An 11,582-nucleotide genomic window follows, 5' to 3' on the forward strand; every position below is an offset into this window, starting at 1 on the left:
CACGTGTCACAACATAAACCAATTATAGGAAGTCATGACATCCCGTAATTTTGTTGAAAATTTCTAATTTTTAACATAAAAATCCACAAATTAAATTTAATGTAAAATAACAATTATAATGCTTAATTGATCAATTTCAATGGACTGTGAGGGGTTTATGGGAGAAAATGATAGATGAATGATGGATTCTTAGAAGAAAAGGATGGCAATAAAATAGTACCAACATCTCCCCCAAGCTCAATGATTTAGCATGTCCTCATGCTAATCCTGATGTGCTCCTGATGTGCTCCCTTTATATTATGTTCTTGCTTTTGCCTCTGCCGCTTGTAGCAAGACATCTATACTCCTCTGAACATGGGCATTCTTCTAAACTTGGAACTCATGTTTCAGATTCTTATATTTTTCTTTGAGAGCTTTTTTCTGAGTGTACCATTTTTTTGCCCATTTGCACGTTTCATTTTGATCAATCTTAAGTTCTTTGATTTGCTTCTTCAGTTTCTCATTTTTCTGCTGAATGTTCTTGCTCTGAGCTCTCAACATTTCATTTTCCTTCTTTATGACCTTCTCCAACATGTTTGCTTCCATCAATTCCTCTTTTAGCTCTTCAATTTGTTTCTCTAACCTTCTCTGTTTCTTGTTTGTAGGTGCTAGCTCTTTCCTTTCTCCCTTGTTACTCTTGATTTCCATTTCTGCTTCCTGTTCTGGCTGTGAATGAGCACTGCTTTCAATGTCCATTGGTGCATTTGCATTTGACTCTAGTTGATCATCTTGTGTTTGGTTCTTTTGTATTCTCCTTGATCTTCTCGTATAAGTAGTGAAGATTTTGTCTTGTTCAATTTTCTTGGCAGTTTCTTGCCTCATCCTTCTTGTTTTTACACCACTGCTGGGTTGAGGAACATTGCTTGACTTACGCTTAGGGATTTCTTCATCAATATCAAGCATAAACTCCGTGCGTTCTTGCTGTTGTTCCTGTTCATCTTCTTTAATTTGATTGGCAATTAAAAATTCTTTCCATGTTTTTCCTCTCCTCTGCAACTCAAATTCAATTAGAATTTTGATCAACCCAAAATGACACAAACTCTTATCTTCATTACCCTTTCGTTTCTGAATGGTCTTCGACATTTTAGTCAAACTCTGTAAGAGGAAGTAGGGCAAACTGATGGTGCATTGACCTTTTAAGTGCAACAGAAGTTTGATGTGATATAGGTATACTATACTATAACGCCCTTCACATGTAACAAATTTTTGAATAATGTATACCATTTCGTCCCAAGGGTGAATTAGCCAACTTCTGGGAACGCCCTTTTTCCAATTGACAGAGGAAACCCTTGACCTAGACATAAACTGAGTCCATGATTTTTCCTTAAATTGTTTGGTTTTGAAATACTTTTCCCCTTCTGGACTGATTCCCAATGTTTGTGCTATGGTATCCTCTGAAATTCTAAAAGAGAAGTTTCCTATTAATGCTTTCTCTCCATTGAATTTGAATGCAAACTGCTTTGTCACTTCTTCATTGTTTCCATTGAATTTCTCTAGAAAGGTAACCAGTGTTTTTCCCTTAAAATCGTGACACAATCATCATGATATTGTGAACTATCAAATGTTTCAAGCTCTGCTCTATTGGTCATTTAAAAAAAAAAAAAAAAATCTCTGTTCTAACCCTTTTGTTTATGCTTAACAATTCAATCAGGGTTTTTCAATGTGTTACCTCTTTTCCTGCATTCCACTTAGCCGACCTGGTAACGCCCTCGATTCTTAGGGTTTCCTTCTTTAATTGCTTGGGCAGTGGTAGAAACTCGTGGTAAGCCTGTTTGCTATGCTCTCCCTTTGTAGCGCCTGCTGTCTCGGCCCTCTTTGAAAACTCAGAGTTTTAACACTCACATGGTAACGCACTTTATGAGCTAAGAGTTTTATAAAGTGAAAACTTAACAGCCGACCTTCACCTAATTGCTATAATGATAATGCAGAGTTGAAGGCGCATTCACATCATAAAGACAGAGGAGCGGTACTGATTTGCATAGCTACAATCATGAGAACACCATACACATATAAAAAGTGTTGTAGTGATGATAACGGATATATGTTTCATGAGCCGACTTGGGTAAAAAGACTATTTTATAACTCCCACATTCAAAATGAATGAAATCATTTAACACTTGTCTTTCCAATGATTTACCACTTGTCTACTACGTGTTGGTACTTGGCCGATTGAAAAATGATGGATCGATGACAAGGTTTGATGGCCGATTTAAAAATGAGGAGTTGATGACAAGGTTTGAAGAGTGGTGTAGGAAAAGGTTTGAAAATCGTAGTAGGAATATGGCAATAGGCTAAAGTGTGATGGGAAATGATAGCAGAGTGATAGCAGAGTTGAGTAGTTAGGAATGTTACAAGGGTGATGGGTATAGGAGTTTTTGAAATTGATAACAAGCAATCATAATCATCATTTTTAACACTAAAATAATTCAAGAATTTTAAATGTTAAAAATAAAAATTTCACTAATACATTACACTTGTTGGTTGACAATGGCTGATTTGGCGTGCACAGGTAGGACTGATCTTCACTGTCCAAATATGACTGGTCTTCACTGGCCAAAACAGGTCCCTTTGAAATGAAATTGAATATAACAGGTCCCTTTAAAATCTGAAGAACTCTGAAGAACTATGTGAACTATGTTTGTGCAGCTTCTTTTATCCTTGTTGTTGATGTAGCCTTGATGATAAGCAACCTTTGAAAACTTTGTTGAAGTAGCCTGATGTATCTTGAATGCAGTCTTTAACAGGTCCCTCTGATATTTGTTGAACAGGTCCCTCTAATATTGGTACTGGTAACATAGTCTTCTGAACAGGTCCCACTGCATATTGCTTGAACAGGTCCCTCTGATTAGAACAAAAAACAAAAACAACTCTTTTATTGAAATACTGAAGTACTGAAACAAATTCCTTGAAGATTTACAAATGAGGAGATGAGATAGGGAAAACAAAATGTTGATTCTTGCTAATTCTTCTCCCCCACTAAAGCTTTGACTTGTCCTCAAGTCATTATTGAAGTGATGAACAAAACAGTAAACAAGAAGAACAAGGAATTCTTACCAGCCAAATGAATGGTTTTCTAGTAAGAATTATGGGTTAGAGTGTGCCAGAGTCTGGTTTTCACATCTAAACCATTATTGTTTTTTTTTAAATTTTTTTTTTATATTTATATTTGTTTTATTTTTTTTTTATTTTTTTTAATGAAGTTGAATGAACTAAGGTAGAGATATCACAGCTGAAGGCTGCAATATCTCAACCTCCCTTTGCTGAGATATAGTGTGAATAAAATCCTCCTTGCTGATGGGCTTATGATAGAGTTTCAACCGATGGCCATTGACAAGAAAGGTGTTGCCTTCTCCATCAATGGTAGTAAGCTTGATTGATCCATTTTCATATACTTGAACTATTTCATATGGGCCCATCCAATGTGTGGTAAATTTGGCTTTATGATCTCTGAATTTAGAGTCAAACAGTAAAGCCCAGTCTCCTTCTTTGAACTGTTTCTTTTTTATGTGTGCATCATGCCACTGCTTCCTTTGTTTCTGCATTAGGATTACTGTCTCCTCTGCTTGCTGCCTCATTTCATTTAAGTGGTTCAATTGCATAATTCTCGCTTTTTGTGCTTCATTGAGATTAATTCCTAAATCTGCAGCCATCTTATAAGTATGTATTTGAAATTCAATAGGAAGCATTACCTCTTTTCCATACACCAACTAATATGGTGTAAATCCTGTAGTGTTTTTCCACGTCATTCTGTAAGCCCAGAGTGAATCTTTGAGCTTCTCTTCCCAATTCTTTCTGTTCATTGCTACTATCTTAGTGATGATTCCTTCCACTGTTTAATTGGTAGATTCCACCTGGCCATTGGCCTGTGGATGGTAAGGTGTACTTTTCCTGTGCTTGATTTTATATTTTTCTGTGATGTCTTTGACCAGCTTTGAGGTAAACTGAGTACCTTGATCCGTCACTATCTCCCTTGGTACTCCATACCTTACAAAAATTTCTTCAAAAAGGAAGTTTACCACTGTTTGTTCAGTTGCCCGGACTAGTGCTTTGGCTTCAGCCCATTTTGTCACGTAATCAGTACATACTAGGATGTACTTTTTACCTTTTGAAGTTGGATTGATGGGTCCTATAAAATCTAGAGCCCATTTTTCAAATGGCTCTAAATGTACTTGAGGCTGAAGTGGCATTTCATCTGTAGCTATTGGTCTGCCCATTCTTTGACAGCTATCACAACTTTTCACATACTTCTTGGAATCCTTAAAAATAGATGGCCAATAGTATCCAAGACTAAGAATCTTGAATGTTGTTCTTTTCGCTGCAAAATGCCCACCACACGGTTCATCATGACAAGATTTTAAAATATCAATTATTTCATCATTTCTTACACATCGTCTAATAATCATATCATAACCGGTGTAAAATAGATCTCCATTAATCCATGAGTATCTAGCACTTTGTTTGATCAACCTCTTCTTTTCCTTTGGAGTAAAATATGGAGGTGTTCTTCCTATGGATAAATAATTGGCTAAGTCAGCATACCAAGGATTCACTATTGAAATTGCAAATAAATTTTCATCTGGAAAAGAATCTTCAACCGAAACAACCTCACCTGAATTTTGCAGTCTAGAAAGAAAATCTGCCACCTGATTCTCCTTACCTGGTCTATCTAACACTGTAATATTAAATTCATGTAATAATAACAGCCATCTGGTAACTCTGCCATTAGTGATTGGTTTATTCATTAAATACTTAATGGCAGAGTGATCAGTATGTACAAAAACCTCATAACCAGTGATATAATGTCGGAATTTATTCATAGCATGTATGATGGCAAGCATTTCTTTTTCAGTGACTGTGTAGTTTAATTCTGCAGGTGTTATATTTTTTCTAATGAAATAGATGGCATAATTGAAAGACTCTTCTTTTTGGCCTAATGAGGCACCTACTGCAGTATCAGATGCATCTGTAAAGATGTGAAATGGTAGGGTCCAGTTAGGTCCTTTTAAGACTGGTGTGGTTGATAACTTTTCTTTGAGTGTTTCAAAAGCTTTCTGACAATTCTCATTCCAGTTGAAAGGTGTATCTTTTGCTAGAAGTTTAAACAGAGGTGAAGCTATTTTACTAAAATGTTCAATAAACCTTTTGTAATAGCTTGCATACCCAAGGAAACTTCTTACCTCTTTTTGAGTCTTCAGAATTGGCAAATTGACAATGATCTGGATTTTTGATGGATCAACTTTAATGCCTTGAGAAGAAATATAGTGTCCTAATACTATCCCTTCATTTAACATCATAAAACACCTTTCATTGCTCCGGGACAGATTAGCTTCAATACATATCTTCAAAAAAAATTCAAGATTCTCTAATGCATGCTCAAATGAATTACCATACACTGAAAAATCATCCATATAAACTTCAACACATTCATGAACTAAATCAGCAAAAATAGCTAATACAGCTCTCTGAAATGTAGCTGGAGAATTGCAAAGTCCAAATGGTAAAACATTATAGGCATAAGTGCCCCAGGGACAAGTAAAAGTGGTTTTGTCCTGGTCCTCTAAGGCTATCCTAATCTGATTATAGCCACTGAAACCATCAAGAAAAGAGAATGATGATTTCCCAGCTAATGTGTCTAGCACTTGGTCAATAAATGGTAGTGGGAAATAATCTTTGAGGGTTGCTTTGTTCAATTGTCTGTAATCAACACAAATTCTCCACTTGCCATTTTTCTTGGGCACTACTACCAATGGGGATACCCACTGACTGTCAGAGATAGGATAAATAAAATTGACTTTCAATAGTTTTTGTAATTCATCTCTAACAATATCCTAAAGCATAGGATTCATTCTTCTCTGCGGTTGCCTCACTCGTTTGATATTACTATCGGTATAAATATGGTGAGTACATGTTTCAGGGTGAATTCCGTGCATATCGGTGTAGTCCAAAACAAATGATTTCTGGTATTTTCTCAATAATTGGATCAATTTTTCCTCCTGAGATGAGTTTAGGTGAGTGCTAATATTCAAAGTTTTTCCTGGACTAATCTCTATTGTCTTACTCTGTGTGTTTGTGATAGATTGAATGGGAAAAATGTTCTGAAATGTTGTTTGCAAAGATTGAATGGTGCATGTTTCCTGAAAATTCTGTGCCAAAAGTTCATCTGCGGCATGGTATTGTTCATTTCTTAATTCTTCAGAAATATCAGGTTGAGAAAGCAACATTTCTACCAAATCATCATTATTATGTTCTTGAAAATCATAGATTTGATTGATGCTGAAAACAGATTGAACTTCTTCCTTGTCATTGTATTTATCGTCAAGCCATAAACTATGTGCTACTGCTGGTGATTGTGCTGATGGGTAAAGAGTGAGTTGTTTTCTTTTAGTTCCCCATGAAATAATAATATTACCCGATCTACATCCTATGAATGCATCAGCAGTGCTAACCATGGTCTACCAAGGATGATAGGGTGTCCTCCTAAATTAGATTTTGGCTGGAGAACTAAAAATTCCACTGGATACTCCCAAGAGTCCAGTGAAACAATTATGTCCTCCAAAATCCCTTCAGGAATCACTTTAGACCTATCAGTTAGTTCTAGAACAATTGTTGTGTGCTGCAAGTTTGTGAGCTGCAATGTCTTCATTGTTTCAAGAGTCATCACATTTATTGCTGCCCCAAGGTCAATTAAGGTGTTTGGAATATGTATGTTGTTAATGATTGTAGTGACTCTAGGAATACTAGGATCAACATAATTTTCCATTGAAATGGTGTTTGTCATAAGGCTAGCTAAATGTCCAATAACATGAATAGTTTGTGGATCAATTCTTTTCCTAGTAGGCTTCTTGAGGCACAGTTCTTTGATTTCTTTAGTATATATGGGAATGTCTTTTATGGCTTGCAATAGTGGAATTTTTATATAGACATTCTTTAGCTCATCTAAAACATAAAACTGTGGTATAGACATGGGAAGTTTTGCTTGGACCAATCGTTCTGGAAAAGGTGGTGGATGCAACGGTTGCATTTGTTTATTGTTGATGTCATCACTTTGTTTCCTTTGAGTTGGAGTTTCATTTTCATTTTCTTCGTTTTCTTCTTGTTTTTCAGCTATTGGAGGTTCTTTTTGAAGTACCTTACCAGACCTCAAATTGATATTTTGTAAAGGTAATGTGGGATATGATGGTCCCTCATCTACATTATAGGCTGGTCTCTCTGCTCTGTTATTTGGATTTGGTACAGGTTTAGCAGGAATCTGAGTGGGTCTAGGAGGTTGTTGGTTAGATGGGAGTTGTAAGTGAGGTGGAGTTATTGGTGGAGGAGCAGGCAATGCTTGTTGAGTGTTTTGGGGTTGATAAACAACTTGTTGCTGAGCATATTGTTGATATGTTTGAGGATATTGCGAATGTGGCTGATGGTACTGTTGATAGGCTGAGAATACTATTGGTATGGTTGAGGATATGGTTGATATTGTTGAGAGTACTGCTGAAATGGTCTCCATTGTTGTTGTGGGTAATTTTGGTGTTGCCATGGCATGGGCACATTCCAAGAATTCTGAGCATACATCTGATCTTGTGCAGGAAATTGCAAATTTTGGTTTGGAAACATACCTGGAGATGGAGGTCTAGGTTGCCACGATCTCTTAGCGCCCATGAAATACACATTCTCCATATCTGTGTTAGCTGTGTCCACATTACAATTCTGCAAAATCTTGACTTTAGAGTAATGAAATATATCATGATTTTCAGTACAAAAGGCACAAGCTTGAATGTTTTCTAATGGGCAGTCTTTCAAGGCATGTTTCTTCTGACATTTTGGACAAAAGACAGCCATTATTTGATCTTCCTCTTCTTGTCTTTTCTTAGCTTTCAAAGTGTCAATTTGAGTTCCTAAGGTACTTAAGAGATATGTTTTGAATTCTTCTAATAGGTTTCCTATTTCAGCCCTTGTGACATTTGTTGAAGCAGATTTTGTGTCTTTAGATGATAGAGCTCTTTTTCCATATCTAGCTTTGCTCCTTGAGTACTTTTCACATAAATCAGCAATTTCTTCGAAATGTAAAGTGGAAATATCACCTTTTCCCATCAAATTAAGATCATCTAAGTATTCCTCTCGAATTCCCTTCAAAAATATTGTTCGAATCAGATCAAGAGATATGGTCCAATGTTTTGACTTTTGCAAATTGTAAACAAATCGTTCCAAATACTCCTCTAAATTTTCATCCTCTTGTTGATTCATCCTAAAGATATCATCTTTAGAATCTTTCGATCTGCAATAAGGTTGGTATTTCTTTAGGAATATTCTTCTCATGCCATCCCAATCAGTTATTTCATGTTCACCAAGTCCCATGAACCATCTTAATGCTGATGCTTTTAATGTTGCTGGGAAGAGTCTAAGCCTATGGGCATCATCTGTGTAACCATATGTTCGACATACTATGTCAAACTCAAACAAGAATGAATCTGGATCTTCTGAAGCCATGCCATAAAAATTTGGTAGCACAGATGGAGGTATGTTTTTCATTTTTATTTCCTCATCTTCTTCTGGTTCTTGAATAGGAAATTTAAAGGTTGACTCTTCCTCCTCTCTGCGACCTTGATTTTGTGGTCCTCTTGCTAATCCATCTCCTTCCTCAGCCATATTGATAGGTTCCTCTGTTGATTTAATTTCTTGTTCAATGTCACTTGTTTCAAAGAGAAGTTGTTGTAATGATTTTTCTCCTTCTTGAGATTTTTCAAAATCAGTAGGTTCAAGGAGAAATTGTTGAGTTATTGTGCTACTTTCTCTTTTTATAGAGGATTCAGGGAGATGTTTCTTCTGTGATTCATGTGCCAATAGAATTTGTCGCTCAATGAGTGTGAGTCTTTGCCCTGATTTATGTTTATCCTCTAATGTTTGTATGGTGACTTTCCCAGCTGGTGTTGTGTGTTCGAATTTTCCTAAAGGGTCTGCTCCTAGTGGTGAATTAGTTTTTGGATGGGGGGTTTTTATGAATCTACCTTTATCATCTCTAGATCTAGACATAAGTAAACATGACTTCTAAAATGATGAATTAAAATTAAATCTATGTTTTTGTTTGTTTTTGTTTTTTTTGTTTTTTTTTTATATTTTGTTTTTAGAAATCCTCTAGCTGCGCCTCCCCGGCAACGACGCCAAAATGTAGTGACCAATCCAGGGGTCTAGATTAGACTAAATTTAATGTCAACCAAGGTAGGTAAACTTAGAGGCACATGTCTACAATCTATAGACCTAAAAGGATCTCATCTACCTAGATAAGTGTCTACTGTGACAGGCTACAACACTCTTTTACAAGAGATTGGAATATGTTTCCTTTCACACTCTAAACACTCAGATCATCTAATTTAATTAACTGTTCTAAAACAGAGTGTTACTAGTCTGAGTCTTCAATCCTCTTACAAGGATATAGTTCACAAAAACTCTTTCTCGGTAACACACTAAGCATCCTAACAATCAAATTCATGAAAACTAAAGACTCTTTTAAGCATACTAAAACTCAAATGCATGAAAACAGAGTCCACAGAGATACTTCGAAATTCAGTGCTCAATTAAATCTTTTACAAGATCTTGTTCAATAATTTAGCAATTGAAGTTTCAACTATCACCATGAATCATACAATAACACTTCGCAAGAACTTCTAATCGAATTAATTAATTCACAAGCAAAGAAATGGCATCAAACGCTATTCATATCTGAAGTCTAAATGCTATGAAAATGAAATGAAAGTATACTAGTCCCCACGTAGGGCCCATCCACGCGTTGATGGTACACTTAGAAAACTTCAGATGATGAAACCGTTAACACATAAAACACTGGAATGATGAAACACTGCCTGTGATTAAATTCTGGAAATCAATTACATGCAAGAACAGAGTTCTGGTAACAATACAATACAATACGCAGTCCTAAGTCTGCTCAATGTCTCTTATCACGCAGTACTATTTGTAATCGAATGTACATACATTATCACGCAGATTTTTCTGCTTTTACAGTCAAAAAGGCGATTTTTGTTTTTTTCTAATCTTAATTGATTTCCAAAACAAAACGAAATTAGTTTAGGTAACTTTGGCTTTTTGCTGCTTTTATGACCAAAAAGGCTGGGTTTGACCAGCATTGACCATGTATCCAGGAGCTCCAGATGCGATGCTGAATAGATCTTTCACCATGTATGTACATCTGTGATCACGTCCCTATCCTCTGTTTTGATTTTCCTGCCATGCCACGTGTCACAACATAAACCAATTACAGGAAGTCATGACATCCCGTAATTTTGTTGAAAATTTCTAATTTTTAACATAAAAATCCACAAATTAAATTTAATGTAAAATAACAATTATAATGCTTAATTGATCAATTTCAATGGACTATGAGGGGTTTATGGGAGAAAATGATAGATGAATGATGGATTCTTAGAAGAAAAGGATGGCAATAAAATAGTACCAACAATGGTTTTTGGATGCATGTTATATGCATGTGGCTCCTTGGTTATGTGTTGTCATTGGCATGGAGATTTTCCTGGATTGACAATGGTTTTAGCCTTACCTTTGCCATTTCCCGAATAGCCATAATGTAATGAGTTCCCCATTTGGTTTTTTGATTGGTTCTCAGGTTTCATATGGTTGTGGGTTAGGACAAATTCTCTGGAGCCCTAAAACAACTTAGGTTCCCTAGAGGTTGTGAGTTGAGATGGGAGATCCCTAGAGCCCTGTAGCAATTTCAGTTCTCTGGAGGCTGTGGGTTGAGTTACTAGTTCTTGACACCTGGACATCTTGGGTAGACAGACCAATCTGGTTGATGTTAGTTATTTCTGGACTGTATAAGTGAGATCATTGTGCTTGAGGTTTGAGGTGGTTTAGCCTCTGGAAGTCCTAATTGGTTCTATTTTGGTTTAACCCTTATGATATCACATTCAAGATTTGAATATGGCACAAGAGTGATTGGCAAAAAGAGAGATTTGGTTCAGACAAATCTATGGTTGGGTGGATTATGGAAGTCCCTAACTTGGTTGGCATTTTCATATGTTAATATGAGCTATTTTCCAATTGTGATCTATGAGCACTTGTACTGATTATTATGGTGATCCTATGGTTGATTTATCATATTTTCTACTTTGGTTATATGTTGTTTATACACATGGATTTATGATGTGCTCCAGCTATGGATTTTGTTCATGATTTAATAAGTTATTGGATGGTTGATGAATGCATGAGCTAACAAGTGTTATTGTACCTTGTTAGAGAGGGCATAAAGCCTTCTTGGTGATTCCTAGATGAAGTTAAGAATTTTATGATCAGATATGCATTCATGACTAGTAGCTTTTATGTTTACTATATATTCGAAGAAATGTATATCATGTATTAGGCATGTGTTGGTCAAGATCATGATCAAGTTTTGATTGTTTAACATTGTTATCACCATTGTCATGATTTTGGAACATTACAGACAGTTCTAGATAGTGATCTGAAGGCTAGCCTGAAAAGTGGCATAGATCTCACGACTACATGCACAGAACATGGAATTTTGGGTCATA

Source organism: Pinus tabuliformis, chromosome 6, assembly GCF_031772625.1.
Source record: "Pinus tabuliformis cultivar Carrire ecotype Pingquan chromosome 6, CPIR1, whole genome shotgun sequence".
Classification (NCBI taxonomy): domain Eukaryota; kingdom Viridiplantae; phylum Streptophyta; class Pinopsida; order Pinales; family Pinaceae; genus Pinus; species Pinus tabuliformis.